Source organism: Mus caroli, unplaced genomic scaffold, assembly GCF_978045245.1.
Source record: "Mus caroli unplaced genomic scaffold, Mus_caroli_1 scaffold_8, whole genome shotgun sequence".
NCBI lineage: Eukaryota > Metazoa > Chordata > Mammalia > Rodentia > Muridae > Mus > Mus caroli.
This window is the reverse complement of record NW_028227263.1, coordinates 120,821,473-120,839,999: the sequence shown is the minus strand read 5'-3', so window position 1 is coordinate 120,839,999 and position 18,527 is coordinate 120,821,473.

Below are 18,527 nucleotides of genomic sequence, written 5' to 3'. Positions count from 1 at the left end.
AGACCCGAGTCACCAATGGCTAGCATTTCTGCTCATTCTTTTAAAATGCTTGTTTTAATTTTGTGCCTCTGTGCGTCATAGTCCCCTGGAAGTGGAGTTACAGGTGAGAGGCAGTGTGGGAAGCTGAGACCTGAACTCCGATCCTCTGCAAAAGCAATGCGTGCTCCTAACCCCTCCCCGCTCTCCTCTCTCTATCCAACCATTCTCTTTGGATTTTTTTTTTTTTTTTGGTTGTTTTGTACACTTCTCTGGCCCTCACAGGCAGGTTATTTTTTTTCCTAGGCCCTACCCACATAGGCCCTATCATTAAGATAGGTTCAGTTGTCAGAGAGCTGTAATCCTAATTGCAGTGATGAATGACAGGGTAAACTTCCCGGTGGGCAGGGCGGGTGTCGCATTTATGCTGAAATCTGTGTCTGTCCTAGGCTTGCATGACATCAGGAGGAAGCCGGGCAAGCAGTTTACATCCTGTTTTTACTGCCTAGGTGAACCGGGCAGGTGACTTCACTTCGGTGTGCCCACTGTCTCCTCTGTGTAATCACATGGGCTTCCAGGCGCCGGTGTGAGCCCTGAGTGTGCCAGTTCTGTGGCCGAGGAGCGCAGACAGCTGCTGTTGGGTCCAGTCTGCTGTGTTGGGTCTGTTTTCTCTGCTTGTATCTCCCAGACAGCACACACAATACCTGCCCCTGAAACACAGAGTGGGATTTGGGTGCCAAGCTGGTGAGTCAGAAGTTTTCGGGGTGGTTGCTAGACCGTTTGCCTAGAATACAGGCTGAAGATGTAGCTCAGTGGTGGAGCCCCTGCCTAGAATCCCCCAGGGAGGGGCTGGGGGCGTGGCTCAGTGGTACAGCCCCCTGCCTAGAATCCCCCAGTGAGGGGCTGGGGACGTGGCTCAGTGGTAGAGCCCCTGCCTAGAATCCCCCAGTGAGGGGTTGGGGGCGTGGCTCAGTGGTGGAGCCCCTGCCTAGAATCCCCCAGTGAGGGGCTGGGGGCGTGGCTCAGTGGTAGAGCCCCTACCTAGAATCCCTCAGTGAGGGGCTGGGGGTGTGGCTCAGTGGTAGAGCCCCTGTCTAGAATCCCCCAGTGAGGGGCTGGGGGTGTGGCTCAGTGGTAGAGCCCCTGCCTAGAATCCCCCAGTGAGGGGCTGGGGGCGTGGCTCAGTGGTAGAGCCCCTGCCCTGTATAAGACTTTGTTTCATTCCCAGCTCCACAAAAGAAAATCAGTTAACTAAATAAACAATGCATACGTGTTTGTGCATACTAACCATCCCAGAATTTTGGAGACTGAGGCTGGAAGACTGCCAGGAGTTCAAGGCCCTAACTCGGTAGCTAGGTAAGGTGGTGAGGAAATAAATAAATAAATAAATAAATAAATAAATAAATAAATAAATTGAAGAGTGACAGAAACAGAGGGAGGGCGAAATTGTCTAAAGTCACGGAGAAGGAATGACAGTATCGCTTCCCTGCGTTTTCCCCAAGCTTTGTGTGTTGAGACCCATGCATGAGGAACCGATTTCAAGGGCAGGCAGGGCTTATTGTAGGCAAGGCGGGTGTGACAGGGACAGGGTGGCTCTGCTTAAACTGGCCTTGCTGGTTCTCTTCTTCCCAGTGTGTGATTTTAATGAAGCATTTATATAATTCTAATTATGTAAGCAATTTATGGATATCTTCTTGCTATAAAACATTAAACACATTCACACACACATACACTCACACCTGTACACACATGCATGTGCACACACACTTACACATGCTCATACATGCACATATACTCATAAACATACACACATTCATGCATACGTATGCACACCCCCTCATACATGCACACACAGACATAAACACACATTCACATGCACACACAGACATGCACAGACAGACTCACAGATACACACAGTCATGCACATACACACACACACACACACGCAGGCATATACACATGCACAAGAATGCACACGCATGCACAAACACACACACAGACACACACACACACACAAGCTGAGTCCTTTGAGAACTGGGCTGTCAACTGGATGGGGCGATGAAGCTGGAAGGGGGCTGCAAATGCCTTTTTTGTTTTTGTTTTTGTTTTTTTTGTTGTTTAAAGATTTAATACTGGAGAGATGGTTCAGCAGTTAACAACACTGGCTCTTCTTCCAGAGGTCCTGAGTTCAATTCCCAGCAACCACGTGGTGGCTCACAACCACCTGTAATGGGATTCCATGCCGTTCTCTGGTGTGTCCGAGGAGAACCACAATGTAGTCACCTACATAGAATAAATAAATCTTTAAAAAAAATTAATACTTCTTTTTAGATTTATTTATTTTATTTCATGTGATGAGTGTTTTGCCTGTATGTATGCATGTGTTTCACATGGATGTTTGGTGCCCTTGAATGTCAGCAAAAGGGGTTGGAGAGATGGCTCAGTGGTTAAGAGCATTGACTGCTCTTCCAGAGATCCTGAGTTCAATTCCCAGCAACCACATGGTGGCTCACAACCATCTGTAATGGGGATCTAATGCCCTCTTCTGGTGTGCCTGAAGACAGAGGCAGTGTACCCATATACATAAAATAAACAATTCTTTTTAAAAAATGAAAAAGGCATCAAATTCCCTAGAACTGGAGTTATAGATGGTTGGAAACTCAGGTCCTCTGCAAGAATAAGCGTTCTTAATGACTGGGTCGTCTCGCTGGCCCACATATATCTTTCAAAATAATAATTATCTGTCACTTATTAAGAAATATTAGTGTGTGTGCATGAACATGCATGCAGAATGCATGTGTTCATGTGCCATGGCAAGCATGTGGAGGTCGTAGGACACTTTTCTGGGGTCACTTTTCTCTTTCCAACTTTGTGTAAGTTTCAGGGATTGAACTCAGGTCGCCAGGCTTTCAGGCAAGCGCCTTACCTCTGCTGAGCCACCTAGCCAGCCCTGCATGTAGCTTCTTACCTTTGGCAAGGGATTTGTCTTGCAGGCCTTGACTGACCTCTGTGGCTGGCATGAGGCTGGCCTGAGAGTAGAAACTGAATCTGTAATGGCAAGAATAACCGGCAAAGAAACAAAATCCAGGATCGGTGTGTGTGTGTGCATGCGTGTGTGTGTGTGTGTGTGTGTGTGTGTGTGAGATAACTCATGAGTTCAGGTCCTTAGAAGCCACATAGAAAGCCTAGTGTGGCTTTAGTGGGCTGTGCTTGTAGTTCCAGTTCAGGGGATGGGGGTGGTGATGCAGGTGGACCCTCTCCCAGGCCGCCAAGCTCGGTCAGCAAGCCCCAGGGCCCAGTGTGAGATCGTATTTCCAGAGTAAGGTGGGGCTGGCTGTGAGGATGCGTGCCTGCTCTCAGAAGGAAGAGGCAGGTGGATCTTTGTGAGTTCCAGGCCAGCCTGATCTACATAGTGAGTGAGTTCTTGGCCAGCCTGGTCTACATAGGGAGTTTCAGGCCAGCCTGGCTTACATAGTGGGTTTCAGGTTAGCCAGAGCTACATACTATTTTTTTGTTTTTAAAGGTAGATGATATTTGAAGAAGGACACTCAAGGCTTGACCTCTGATCACAACATTCACATATATCTGTGTGCACCTTTACCTACACACACACACACACACACACACACACACACACACACACATTTCAATCCCCAGGAGTAACACCCACTCCTCAAATACATGCTAGGAATAAGGTAAATATCAGGACACTGGCCAATTCATTGGGGCGTATTTAGACAGTTTGAAAATTCATAAGAATAAAACAACAACAGCAAAGACTCAGGTTGTAGTGACACACATCTGCAGTCCCATCCTCTTGGGAGTCTGAGGTCAGAGGGTCACAGTTTTGAGTCTGGTCTCAACTATGTAGTGAAGCGGTCTCAAAATGAAAAAATTTAAAAGGCCTGGGGTATGGCTAAGTAGCAGAACACCTCCAAAGCACGTCTGAGGCCCTAGGCTAATGTCTCAATAGTGCCCACACAAACAACTAAAAGTAAAATAAGTAAAAATGTCAGCAACAAGATCAATATATATATATACATATACACATGTGTCTATATAAATCTGAAACAGTCTTGAAGATTTAAAAATTACTTGCTTTTTTAAAAAAATAATTTGTTCATTTTTATTTTACATATATTGTTGATTTGCTTGCATGCATGTTTGTGTGAGGATGTTGAGTCCCCTGAAACAAGAGTGACAGACAGTTGCGAGCCACCGTGTGGTTGCTGGGAATTGAACCTGGGTCCTCTGGAAGAGCAGTCAATGTGCTCCTAACCGCCGGGCCATCTCTCCAGCCCCACTCCAATCCTTTTTAGCCAAGGTAATAAACAGGAAAGTTTGCTATCATTATGTAGATGATCTCTGTAGAGATGCCTGTATGTGTCTAGAATTTATTGAGAGATATTCTCAGGGCGTTGGGCACCACTGTCTGTGAATGAGGACCGGGTAGCAGAAGGTGGGGGAGGAGGCTTCACCATCCTGTCTGTGGAATCTTGGTCAAATCTAGTATCTTCTTTGGATCTTAATCTCTCCATTTAAAGAGAGCCTGGAGGTCTTGCAGAGGCTGGCCTGGGATTTTTAACTTCATCCAATCAGAGTCTGGAATAGACTGCAAGTCCGCAGTCCACAGTCCTCCCCTCACAGGGAGAGTACCAGCTCCTAGGTGCTCTGGGGTGAGGAAGATGCCATCTCTACCCGAGGTTCCTCTTTCCTACCCACACCCTCCGGCTTCCCACCCTGTGTTCCGGAGAACCTGTGTCTGTCCAGTGTGCTCTCTGGAGGGGAAAGTGGATCCTGACAGGCCCTGCATCGCCAACCTCACTGATAGCCGGTTGGAGGGCGGACATGAAGTGTGTCCTCCAGACCCATGCATAGCGCAACAGTCTTCAGAGGGGATCAATCTAATGATGGGTTTAGGGACGTGGTGGTAAGGCAGGAGGTGGTCCCTAGCTCATCTTCCCCCTTAACCTCTCCCTGGTCTCCATATCCCCCAACCCACCTCTCTGTCTCCTACTTTGCTCCTTCCCTCCCCGTGACTTACAGTGGCCAATCACTATGAGCAGACGTGGTAAGCTTGGCCACAGGTCCACAGGTCGCATTCCAGAGGGATCGTGTGTAAGGCTTCCCTTTCTGGAGGCTTGCTGACAAGAGAACATCGACCTTCCAATCGTGGAGATTTGCCAGCTGGGGATCGAGACTGAAAGCTCTATAGAAAAGAGTCCTTGAGCTTTGGTGGCAGGGTATTCGAGTGGTTAGTACACTAGCCTAATGTATGTGACGTTTGAGGCCCCGGGTTCCAGTCTTAGCAGCAGAAAACAGGGTCCTGTGAATTCATGGAAAATGCCCTAAAAGCTAAGAGCAAACCTTTGTGGTTTAAAGGTGTGTGTGTGTGTGTGTGTGTGTTTTGAGAGAGGGTTTCTTTGTGTAACCCTGGCTGTCCAGGAGCTGGTCTCAAACTCTGAGATCTGCCTGCCTCTGCCTCCTGAGTGCTAAGATTAACGTTGTGCGCCACCACCACTCAGTGACATTGTTTTGTTTCCGTCTCGAGACTTTTTCATCAGACAACCTTACTGGGTAGGCGTCACTGGTGGAACTTTCCTGTCTAGGGGAGTGACCTCATCTCTGCCCCTGGACTTTGTGTCCCCTGACAAGGGCAGGGTTGGACAATGTAGTCCACATTATACAGCTCAGGGCCGGGCACAGAGCGTCTGCTGAGTGAAGTTTCTGGAAGTGGCTAATGATCGAAGGCTAACCGATCTAGTTGCTCACCGCCTACTCCTCAAGCCGTTTCTGAGAAGCGGGTGTGTGCTCTTTCCCTCTCTTCTGGTTCTTTTCTTCTGCGTGAATTTCTTCAGAACAGAAACTTGACAGCCAGCCTACCTTGTTCTAGAAGCTACTTCCATGGCAAAGGTTGGGACCTATGGGAAGCCCCAGAGAAATTTCCGCTCCCCTTGGTCATCTGGCTAACTCAGCCCAAATTCCTTGGCTAACTCAACTCTCAAAACATTTATTTAAAAAAAAAAAAAGGGGCTGGTGAGATGGCTCAGTGGGTAAGAGCACCCGACTGCTCCTCCAAAGGTCCAGAGTTCAAATCCCAGCAACCACATGGTGGCTCACAACCATCCGCAACGAGACCTGGCGCCCTCTTCTGGAGTGTCTGAAGACAGCTACAGTGTACTTACATATAATTAATAAATCTTAAAAAAAATAAAAATAAAAATAAAAAAATGAATATGTGTATGGCTATGTGTGTTTATGTGCACTGTATGAGCACAAGAGCCCAGACTAGGATATCAGATCAGCTAGAGCTGGCTGGAGTTACAGATGATAACTAGGAGCCAGGATGTGGGAACTGGGAAACAAACCCAGGTCCTCTGCAGGAGCAGCTACGGCTCTTAAGTGAGGAGCTATCTCTCTGGCCCTGCAGCATTTATTTCCATTTTTCCAAATAGTTTTAAAATTTATTTTATTTTATTTTAGAATTAGGTGTTTGCATGCATGTCATGTATACCTCCGAAGGCGGAGACATTGAATTCCACCGGACACGGAGTTAAGAGTGATTGTGAGGCACGTGAGCTGCGTGCTGGGAACTGAGCTCACGCCCTCAGCAAGAGCTTTTATTTGTGGGCTTTTATCCCCTTAGCTGTTTCTCTAGCTCTCTTTATTTTCTTCCCCCCCTTTTTTTTATTTAAAGTTTTTTTTTTAATTAAAATTGATTTGCACATCTATCTCTCTAGCCCAGTTAGGTTTTGTTTGTTTTCGTTTTGTTTTTAAATCTATTTATTTTATGTATGTGAGTACACTGTAGCTGTCTTCAGACACACCAGAAGAGGGCATCAGATCCCATTACAGATGGTTGTGAGCCACCATGTGGTTGCTGGGAATTGAACTCTGGACTCCCAAAAGAGTAGTCAGTGCTCTTAACCGCTAAGCCATCTCTCCAGCCCACCCCCTTTAATTTTTTAATCAGCTCCACTCTTTATCTTCCCTCTTCTTCCCTTGACAGCATGGGCTTCCTCTTTTCCTTCCCTCCCCTTCTTCCTCCTCCTACCCCCATGCTCCATCCATCTTTCCAGACAAGGTCCTGGTATATAACTACATAACGCAACCTGGCTTAGAACATGCAATGTAGCCTAGGCTACCCTGGAATTCATAGCATCTCCCCACCTCAGCCTCCCCAATGCTGGGCTTATAAGGTGTGTGTCAGCATGCCTGGCTTTACAGTGAAAAGAACAACAAATTAAGACAGGGTGTCCTGTAACCCAGGTGGTCTTGCTGCCTACATATTGAAGGCTATCTTGAAATTTTCTTTGCCTCTGCCTCTCAAGTTCTAAGGTGACATAGTTCTGGGTTTATGTGGTACTAGGGATGGGACGTAGGATTAAAGGTATGCTAAGTAAGTATGCTAACACTGACCCACGCCCTCAGCCCCTCACTGGGGGATTCTGGGCAGGGGCTCCACCACTGAGCCACGCCCCCAGCCCCTCACTGGGGGATTCTAGACAGGAGCTCTACCACTGAGCCACGCCCCCAGCCCCTCACTGGGGGATTCTAGGCAGGGGCTCTACCACTGAGCCACGCCCCCAGCCCCTCACTGGGGGATTCTAGGCAGGGGCTCTACCACTGAGCCACACCCCCAGCCCCTCACTGGGGGATTCTAGACAGGAGCTCTAACACTGAGCCACGCCCCCAGCCCCTCACTGGGGGATTCTAGGCAGGGGCTCTACCACTGAGCCACGCCCCCAGCCCCTCACTGGGGGATTCTAGGCAGGGGCTGTACCACTGAGCCACGCCCCCAGCCCCTCACTGGGGAATTCTAGGCAGGGGCTGTACCACTGAGCCACACCCCCAGCCCCTCACTGGGGGATTCTAGACAGGAGCTCTAACACTGAGCCACGCCCCCAGCCCCTCACTGGGGGATTCTAGGCAGGGGCTCTACAACTGAGCCACGCTCCCAGCCCCTCACTGGGGGATTCTAGGCAGGGGCTGTACCACTGAGCCACGCCCCCAGCCCCTCACTGGGGAATTCTAGGCAGGGGCTGTACCACTGAGCCACGCCCCCAGCCCCTCACTGGGGGATTCTAGACAGGAGCTCTACCACTGAGCCACGCCCCCAGCCCCTCACTGGGGAATTCTAGGCAGGGGCTCTACCACTGAGCCACGCCCCCAGCCCCTCACTGGGGGATGCTAGGCAGGGGGTCTCCCACTGAGCCACGCCCCCAGCCCCTCACTGGGGGATTCTAGACAGGAGCTCTACCACTGAGCCACGCCCCAGCCCCTCACTGGGGAATTCTAGGCAGGGGCTGTACCACTGAGCCACGCCCCCAGCCCCTCACTGGGGAATTCTAGGCAGGGCCCTACCACTGAGCCACGCCCCCAGCCCCTCACTGGGGGATTCTAGGCAGGGGCTCTACCACTGAGCCACGCCCCCAGCCCCTCACTGGGGGATTCTAGGCAGGGGCTGTACCACTGAGCCACGCCCCCAGCCCTCACTGGGGATTCTAGACAGGAGCTCTACCACTGAGCCACGCCCCCAGCCCCTCACTGGGGGATTCTAGGCAGGGGCTCTACCACTGAGCCACGCCCCCCAGCCCCTCACTGGGGGATTCTAGGTGGGTCTCTACTTTCCCAGCTATTTCCTAAAGTCCCTTCCTCCAGCCCAAACCAGAGCTCCTTTGTTGAAACCCTCTCTGTAAACTCTTGGGTCCTTTCAATGGCTACCTTTGATAAAGGCTGCTAATCTTTCCAGTTCTAGTGCTTCTCCAGGCATTGTGGCTCCCTGACCCACTGTTTCTGCTCTTGTCTGCTGTCTCTTTCTTAAACTCAACCCAATGACTCAGTGTGAATTTGGTGTTCGTTTCCTGCTGAGCATCCTAAGCAGGTAGCTGCTCCTGACACCAGCCCTTACTTGAGTCTGTCCCAAATGCTTTGTATGAAGTAGCCTATTCATTAGCATGACAGCTGGTGTACGGGCAGAGGCTTGCGGAAGTTATGAAACCAGTTTTAATTTTCAGAATGAAAAAAATGGCCCACCCAGGATTTGAATCCCGTGGGCGTTTTAACTGTTAATAATAATTGTTGAGCAACCAGGAGTTACTGTTACTGAGCAGTTACTGAGCAGGGCAGTTCAGAGTGCGTCTGATGGCGCCCTCTGGTGGCCACGAGGAGTGTTGCAGGGCAAGAGTTCCTATCCAGCCTTGTTCTGCCTTGCCCTGAATCTGCAGCATAGTCACCAATAAATAATGACTGCCCTACTTTCCAGGCCGTTTTTCCTTTTTCTTTTTTGGAGAAGGTGGAGTTGGAACAGGGCCGTAAGAGAAAAGTAGCGCGTGCTGAATCCTGAGGTGATGTGGGGGAAGGGTGACCACCACTTGGCCAAGAGCCTGAACATTTAGAACTTTGTCCTGTAAACTTGGTTGGAACAAATAAACCTCAAAGATAAAAAACCGGAGGGTCAGAATGAAGTTTAAAAACAACCAACAAGGGGTGAGGTGAGGCATGACTGTAATTTCAGAGCTCCGGAGGCTGAGCTAGAAGATAATGTGAGGTCAGGGCCATCCTAGGCTGCATTTCCAGACGTTCTGTCTCACAAAACAAAACAAAACAAAACAAAACAAAACAAAACAAAACAAAACAAAACAAAACAAAACACAAAACCTACCAAGGGTAGCCCGTGGTTCAGCTGCAAAGAACTAGCCTGACATGTTGAAGGCTGTATTTGATCACTGGCACCACAGAAATAGATCCCCCCACCTTTGTTTATGCTGGGATAAAATCTCTATGTACAGCCCTAGCTGGCTTGGAACTCACTCTGTGGACCAGGCTGGCCCTGAACTCAGAGATTTGTTTGTCTCTGTCTCCACCATCACATGGCTAAAATATTTTTCAATTTAAAATTTGTCTTCCCCACCCCCGCCCACACATACACTAAATGGGGTTTCTCTGTGTAGTCCTGGCTGTCCTAGAATTCACTCTGTAGACCAGGTTGGCCTTGAACTCACAGAAATTATCCTGGCTCTGCCTCCTGAGTGCTGAGAGATTTTGTTTTGTTTTGTTTTTTGTGTGTAGAGGTGTCAGAGTCAGTTTCTGTGTGGACAGCCCCCTTTCTCCACCCCATACAGCTTCCTTCCCTGTGTATGACTTCTCTGAGTGGGTGCCATGACACCTCCTCAAACCAGCATCTCCTGCCCTTGCTCCACTTCTGCCTCCCCCCGACCGTCAGTCCTATGCAGCAACATGCTCAGGAGCGCTTTGTTTTCTGTGAACGCTGGATTTTAGCATTTTATTTCTTATTTCTTTATATAAGGTGTGAGGAGCTCCAAGGATCGTAGTGACAGAACAATCTTGCTAGCCTTAAACAGTAAGAGGTGGGTGGAGGGATGGGAAAGAAGGGAGGAGAGATGGGTTTGTCTCCTAGAAAAATGTATTCAGCTAAGCATGGGGGCAGGGTCTTAGCACCTGGGAAACGGGCGGGTGGATCAGGAATTCAAAGCTGTTCTCAGTTACAGAGTGAGATTTAGACTGGTTTACCTTTAAGAAACAAAATCAATGTCTGGGAGTTAATGTCTTTAATCCTAGCACTGGGGAGGGCAGAGGCAGGTGGATCTCTGTGGGTTTAAGGCCAGTCTGCTCTACAGAGTGAGTTCCAGGATAGCCAGGGCTACACAGAGAAACCCTGTCTCAAGCTCCACTCCCCACAATCAACCAACTAACTAACTAACTAACTAACTAACTAACTAACCAACCAGTTGGATGTAGAAATGCACATCTTTAATCCCAGGCCGGAGGATCTCTGCAAGCCCAGGACTACATAGTGAGACTCTGTCTAAAATAAAATAAACAAGTAGGAGATGTAGTCAGGAGGAGCTGGGGTTGCCATTATGGTGATTTGAATATGCTTGGCCCAGGGAGTGGCACTATTAGGAGGTGTGGCCTTGGAATAGGTGTGTCTTGTTGGAGGAAGTGTGCCACTGTGAGGTTGGGCTTTGAGGTCTTTTATGCTCAAGCTCTGCCCACTGTGGCGGAGGCCCTCCTCCTGGCTGAAGACAGTCTCCTGCTGCTCTGGCTCCTTAAGCACTGTGCTTGCCTGCACTCCACCATGCTTCCTCCCATGGTGACAATGGACTGACCCTCTGAACCTGTAAGCCAGCTCCAACTAAATGTTGTCCTTTATAAGAGTTCCCTTGGTCATGGTGTCTGTTCACAGCAGGAAAACCCTAATGAAGACACAATGGTGGACCAGAGTCATGTTCTAAGGATCTGAACTTTGAACTTTCTCAAAGAAGAACTTTGAAAAAAGAAAAGGGCAGAAAGTGTGGCTCAGACCCTAACGAAAGAGATGCAGGAGGTCGTGGCTTCTGCCTAGAGTCTACCAGTGGCAGCCGGGAGTGTTGCCAGTGTGCGCAAGGTTCTGGGTTCAATCCCTGGCACCACAAAATATAGAAAGAAAATAAACCATGATGTGCACCGTGCCTTTCTGAAGCTGCCTAAGAGCACTGGTGATCCAGACTGGTGGCAGGAGCTGGTGCACACTGTCTGGTGGGGAGCTGGGTAACACAGCAAGATTCTGTCTAAAAATTTTTAAAAAGTTGTAAAAAGTGCTGCGGATGTAGCTCAGGGAGAGAGTGCTTATCTAGTTCCCTTACCACAATGTCCTGGATTTGATCCCCAGTACTGGGGGGGGGGGCGCGAATCCTCGTAATCCTAGCATTTAGAAGACAGCAGTAGGAGAATCAAAAGCCCAGTGTTCGCCTGGGCTGAGCAGTGAGTTCAAGGCCAGGCTCATCACATGAGATTCGTCTCACAAATAAATCACATATTTTTATTTATAATATACAGTAATATATTACAGAGATTATATTATAGCATATATTATATATTAAGCATATTTTTGAATTATACATTAAATATATTTATAGGTTATATATTATTATATACTATATAAGGATCAGGGGCCTTTACTAGGAGAGGGCTCCTGTAGGACTTCTTCCGAGGACACCCTCAGTCTCAGGGTGTGTATGGGAGGAGAACCAAGTAGGTGAGGGTGGCCTCACAGAGAACCTGGGTTTGTCTCTTTCCCTCTGGGGTGCACCTGTCCAAGGAGCAAGCCCTGAGGGGCCCACATTTGCTGGTGGATGAGACCAGATCCTATGAGTTTATGGGAGTATCAGTCATCTATCATCTGTCTGTCTGTCTGTCTGTCTGTGTAGGCATTTATCATATATTTGTATATCTATCTACATAAGATCTATACCTATTATCACTTTATATATATACATAATTCACATACAGTCTGTCTGTGTGTCTGTCCAGGCATTTATTTTATCATCTATTTGTATATATATGTATCTATCATCTATTATCAATTTATGTATCTATCAGTTATCTACCATCTATCTATCTATCTATCTATCTATCTATCTATCTATCTACCTATCTAGATATCTGTCTGTCATCATCAATCTACCTCTATATCTATTGATCTTTCATTTTATCATCTATTTATTCATCTACATATCCATCTATCATCTATTTATTATCTATCTATCTATCTATCTATCTATCATCTGTTTATCAGTCTACCTATATATCTCTCAATCATTCATTTGTTACCTGTTTGTCTATCACCTATCTATACCATCTGTCTTTCACGTGCAGCTCTATATGCAGGCACCCATGCACAGCTGTGCACGCACATGTGGAGAGCAGGGGTCAACCCTTGTTGCCCTCATGTGTCCTGCACATTTTACCTTGGCATTACCTGTCAACTTGACACAGGCTAGAGTCACCTGAGAGGAGAGAATGAAAGACTCCGAGAGGAGCCCATCGCTCAGGCCTCAGGACAATAGCGGACACCCAAGAACTCACAATAGACCGAGCTTGATGCAAACCACATGAAGCTTTATTCGGGGAAAGCCAGAGCTCTAGGGACGACTCATATCCCACGCAGGGGTAGAGGAGTCGACCTCGAGGGGAAAGAGGTCCCAGTTTTTATAGGCCCTCAGGGGAGAAAGGAGAAGGGGAGGAGTAGGGGATTTCCAGATCTAAACAATGTCTATTCTCAAGAAATGGGTATGGGAAGGTACAAGGAAAGAGTCTGGTGCAGGTGTAGCAACTCAGGATTGGCTGGGCTGTGGTTGCTGGGGAGATTTTCTGACTCTTTCTCAGCAACCAATATCACAAACACCTGGCAATGGGCTTCATCAGTGGGCACACACATGGGTCAAGGAATGGTCAAAACATTGGCAGACACACGGGTTCAAGGAGTGGCCAGAGCATTGTGCACCTCTATTTTTCTAAATCAGTGAAGCTAGTTCTGCTAACAGTGACATCTATCTTGCCAATTTCGGGGCTTCTGTGACCTTTTACATTCTGTCAGGATCTTTCAAGATCACAGCTGAGGAACTGTCTGGGTCCCACCGTGCAGGGTTGCCCTCATTACTTTATTGGTTTTGGTGGTGTTTTTGTTTTTGTTTTGTGATAGTGTTTTTTTGTTTTTTGTTTTTTTTTTTTTTGTTTTTTTTTGTTTTTTTTGTTTTGTTTTTCGAGACAGGGTTTCTCTGTGTAGCCCTGGCACTCACTTTGTAGACCAGGCTGGCCTCGAACTCAGAAATCAGCCTGCCTCTGCCTCCTGAGTGCTGGGATTAAAGGCGTATGCCACCATGCCCGGCTTGTGATAGTGTTTTATTTTATGTTTTTAACCTTTATTTTATTCTTTTTTTTTTAAAGATTTATTTATTTTTATGTGCATTGATGTTTTGCTTGCATGTGTGCCTGTGTGAGGCTGTCAGATCCTCTGGAACTGGAGTTACAGATGGCTGTGAGCTGCCATGTGGTTGCTGGGAATGGAACCCAGGACCTCTGGAAGAGCAGCCAGTGCTCTTAACCTCTGAGCCATGTCTCTAGTCCTATTTATTTTCTTCTTAATTATATGTATTTGTATGTGTGTTGCTGCGTGAATATGTGCATTTGTGTGTCAGTACCTGAAGAGGCAAAGGGTGTGTGTGTGTGTGTGTGTTAGATCCCCTGGAGCTGGAGTTACAGGCAGTTAGGAGCTGCCCTACATGGATGTTGGGAACTGAACTCAGGTCCTATGGAGAAGCAGAAAGTGCTCTTAACTGCTGAGTCTCTCCAGTCCCTGCTTTGATTATTAACCAAGGCAGGGTGAACCCGCAGGCTGTGCACCTCAGGGTGGACCAGCAGGCTTCGTGCCTCTGCAAGTCCTGCCTTGATTTCTGGCTCTGGCTTTCTTCAGTAACAGGCTGTGATGTGGAAGTGTCAGGTGCAATAAACCTCTCCTCCCTCTAAACTGCTTTTGGTAACACAAAGCAAACTGGGCCTCTTACCAAGCAGGCTAGGCCAGCTGGCCAGGGAGCCCCAGGATCCTCCTGGCTCTGCTGAGCAGTTTGTTTGTTTTAAAGTTTTATTTATTTTATGTATATGAGTACACTGCAGCTGTCAGACACACCAGAAGAGGGCAATTGATCCCATTGAAGATGGTTATGAGCCACCATGTGGTTGCTGGGAATTGAACTTAGGACCTCTGGAAGAGCAGTCAGTGAGTGCTCTCGTCTGCTGAGCCATCTCTCCAGTCCATGTTTGTTTTTAATGAGGGTATTGGGATTGAACATGGATTCTTCTGTTTGTATGGCAAATGTTAACTGAGCCATCTCCTCTCTAGTATCTATCTGCCATATATTTATACTATATATAATGGTATATAAATATATTTATAGTATAAGCATATTGTTTACATATTATATAAATATATTATATAAATATATTGTGTAAGATGTATATACACACACACACACACACACACACACACACACATATATATATATATATTTGTTGATGTAGTTTCTCTGTTTTTAAAATTATTTTTCTCATCACTGTGATGAAATACACAAAAGCAATCCAAGGAAAGAAGGATTCATTTTGGCTCACGGTTTGGAGGGAATATTTGGTTCATCCTGGTGAGGAAGATGTGTTAGACAGGGCAGCATCAGGAGTCTGTGGAGCGTTGTGTTTAACGTAGTGCCATCCAGGAAGCAGAGGGCACAGACAGGAACTGGGCTAGTCTGTAACTTTTAAGAACTTGCTCCGCTTGGGTCTGTAGAGACCTCTTAGCTGTGACCTCAGTTTCCAGTATCCACATTACACGGCTCACAACCATATCTCATCCGGCACCAGAGGATCTGGTGCCCTCTACAGGTCTCTGATGGCACCTGCACTCATGTGCACAGACCCTCATACACACACAAAACAGAAGCCCACCCCCAAGGGTGTCCTAAAGGTCTCCCACCCACCCCCACCAACAGCACCCACAGCTGTGTTAAATACATGAATCTCTGGGGGAATTTTCACCTTCATTTTAAAAAAGATTTATTTTTAATTTATGCATATGTGTCTTTTGCATGTGTATGTGTGTGTGTGTGTGCATGACTAGTGCTTGTGGAAGCCAGAAGAGGGTGTCAGATACCCTGCAACTGGATCCTCCATATGGGTGCTGGGAATTGAACCTGGGTCCTCTGGAAGGGCAACCAGTGTCCTTAAGAGCTGAGCCATCGCTCCAGCCTCTGTTTCTCTTCATTTTGCCATAAATTCATTAATCGTAAGTTTTCCCACCAAGGTGCAGAGTAGTCGAGAGGCCACCCTCAGATTCTTTCTGCTCTTTTCTCTTCTAAGTCCTCTCCACACCTCACAAATCTGGATTCCATCTCGAGTCTGCACCACTGGTGTGCAGAAATCATGTTCCCATGACAACAGCCCTGTGAAGCTAGAGCCACGATTATCTGAACTTTACCAGCAAAGGGCAAGAAACTATTTGCCGGAGTAGGTTTCCCAGGAAAAGCAGCTGCTTGTGAAAACAATCAGGTCACAAGATACCAGGACTTGTGGGAGAGCAAGGAGCTGCTGGGGCCACTTGTCACCTGCATATGCATGAGGATGCCACCACTTCCCTGCCCCACAGTGGGTAGGATAGAGGGACTGGGGCTGGTCCATAGCTGTCACTCTCACAGTGACTTTGGGTGTGGCATTTCCTGGTTCTTGGTCTCTGTTGCAGGGTCATCTCCATCCTCGGGCCTCACTGGCCTCCTGGTCTCATCTGTGATAACTATGAGGTGTTTACTGAGACTCTGGTAAATCCAAAATGTCAGACCTAGGACTTTCAGGCCTCTCTCTGAGTTGTCACTGAGAACGTTTACATTTCTGCCTGATGGAGGTTGTTACCATCCCTCCAGGTGTATTTGTGTGTAATCTGAGCATTTGGGAGACTCATGTCCAAGGTCTGTCTGAATTCGAGAGCGAGGAGAAGGCCCGATGGGCGGATAGAATGAGCATAAGCCTGCTCTGGACAGGTTAGTTCTATTTAAAACTTAACTTAGTTATTCTTATGTGAACGGGTAGTTTTCCTGCCTGTATGTCTGTGTGCCTAAAGAGGTCCGAGGAGGGTGGTAGATACCCTAGGACTGGAATTACAGTTATAAGCTGCTATGTGGGTGCTGGGGCTCAAACCTAGGTCCTCTGGAAGAGTAGCCAGTGCTCTTAACCACTGAGCAATCCATCTTTCCAGTCTTCATTTATTTTTTATTAAAAAAAAAAGATGACTGGTGCCATAGTTCAGTGGTAGAGCCCCTGCCTAGAATCCCCCTGTGAGGGGTCAGGGTATGGCTCAGTGGTAGAACCCCTGCCTAGAACCCCACTGTGAGGGGTCAGGGTATGGCTCAGTGGTAGCGTGCTTGCCTATCATGTTCAAGGTACTGAGTTCAATCCCCAGTACCGAAATAAGTGCATCTGGATTGCTCATTTCCTTGCTTAGTTTTGAACCCTTGGTCTCTGAGCAGAAGGGAGAGTGTTATTTCCTGACTCCTCAGTGATGTTGTTTCTTGCTGCTGCTACTGGGACAGAATCCTCTGTGGACCATGATGGCCTTGGAAATAACTATTAACTATCCCCTGCTTAGTCTCCTGAGTGTTTCGATAACATACCTCACCACTCAGCAATATCATTATTGCTTAGAATGAAGGATACTACATACAGCGAGTGATGGTCTTGCTTGGAACTGTCTACCAGGGCCGGAGAGAGGGCTCAGCAGGTAAAGGCGTTTGCCACCAAGCCTGACACGCTGATTTTGATTCTTAGAGTCCACATAGTGGAAGGAGAAGCCACTCCGGCAAGCTGTCCTCTGACACACTATATAAATACTGGTAAAAAAAAAAAAAAAAAAAAAAAGTCTAAAAAGAACCCTATGCCAACAAACCGGATGGGAGAGAAATGGTAGCGATTGTGAATGTGATAAGCACCCACAGCCTGCTACAATCTCGCGAGCAGATCAAGAAAAGGGCCTCTCTTTCGCCTCTCCAGTCCCAATCTCATTCTGGACCAGGCCTGTTCCGGAGAAGGGAATGCTGGGAGTGATCCTGCCAGTTCAGCAAACCTACCGGATCTCAGGTGAGGCAATATTTATGTCAGTTACTTGTGTGTGTGTGTGTCCCAGATGCAAATACCTGACATGCAACTTTAAGGGGTGTGGGGGTGGGGATACTGTACTCTGGCTTCCGGTTTTCAGAGGGCTCAGCCTGCAGTAGGGCAAAAGAATGAGAAGGATCGTAAGATTCCTCTCTTCCCCGACCAGGGACCATCTCTCAGCGACCTACTTCCTGTTCCCTCCAATCGTTAGGTTTAGGAACCTCTGGAAATAAGACAACCAGCTCAGGACCAAGTGGTTGTGTTGCAGATATAAACAAACTCCCCACAGAGACGCTTTTGCCCATTCCTTCCAAGTACTCCACTTCTGAGCTACAACCCATTTTTATTTTTTTTTAAGGTTTAGTTTGTGATCGAGTCTCACTGAGTTTCTGAGGCTGGTCTTGAACATGTGATCTTCCTTTCTTGGGCCTCACACGTAGGCAGATCAGATGAAATTTCCTCTCTTAATATATACTCAGAAAAGACCTCGAGCTTGTATTGTGTCATTTCTACGGCTCGGCAGGCTCTCCGGCAGGATCAGTGTGCTAACGAACAGTTCAGTCTCCGGGTTGTGTTGCTGTAGAGCGGTGAGGGGACATCCAAGGCAAACTTTTGAAGAGGTGACTGGGACCCTCTGATTTCTTCCTCTCTGTTTTGCCCTCTGTAGGCCATGCAGTCAGACCTCCCGTGGGCTCACACCCTGGGGGCACTCGTGAGGCAACAGGAAAAAGCAACAATGAATCTCTGAAGCCCCGAATCACATAAACCTTTCTTCTTTACAAATGCATTATTCCAGGTATTTTATCACAGCAATGGAAAGCTAACGCATAGGTCTAAGAGCTTTATGAAGACTAACTGAACACCACCGCCAACACCACCAACAAAACCAACAAGAACCACATAAGCAAGATATGTCACACGGCTGGGAAACTGCAGAGCTGGGATTCTGGCCACACCATTCGGAAGAGAGGCGCGCATCGTTGTGCAGCATTTCGCTAAAGCTTGCAACCCTGCTCCCCATTTCTGAACAGTCACACCAGCTGGTTTAACAGTGCTGGTTTTAGCCGTACAAACCT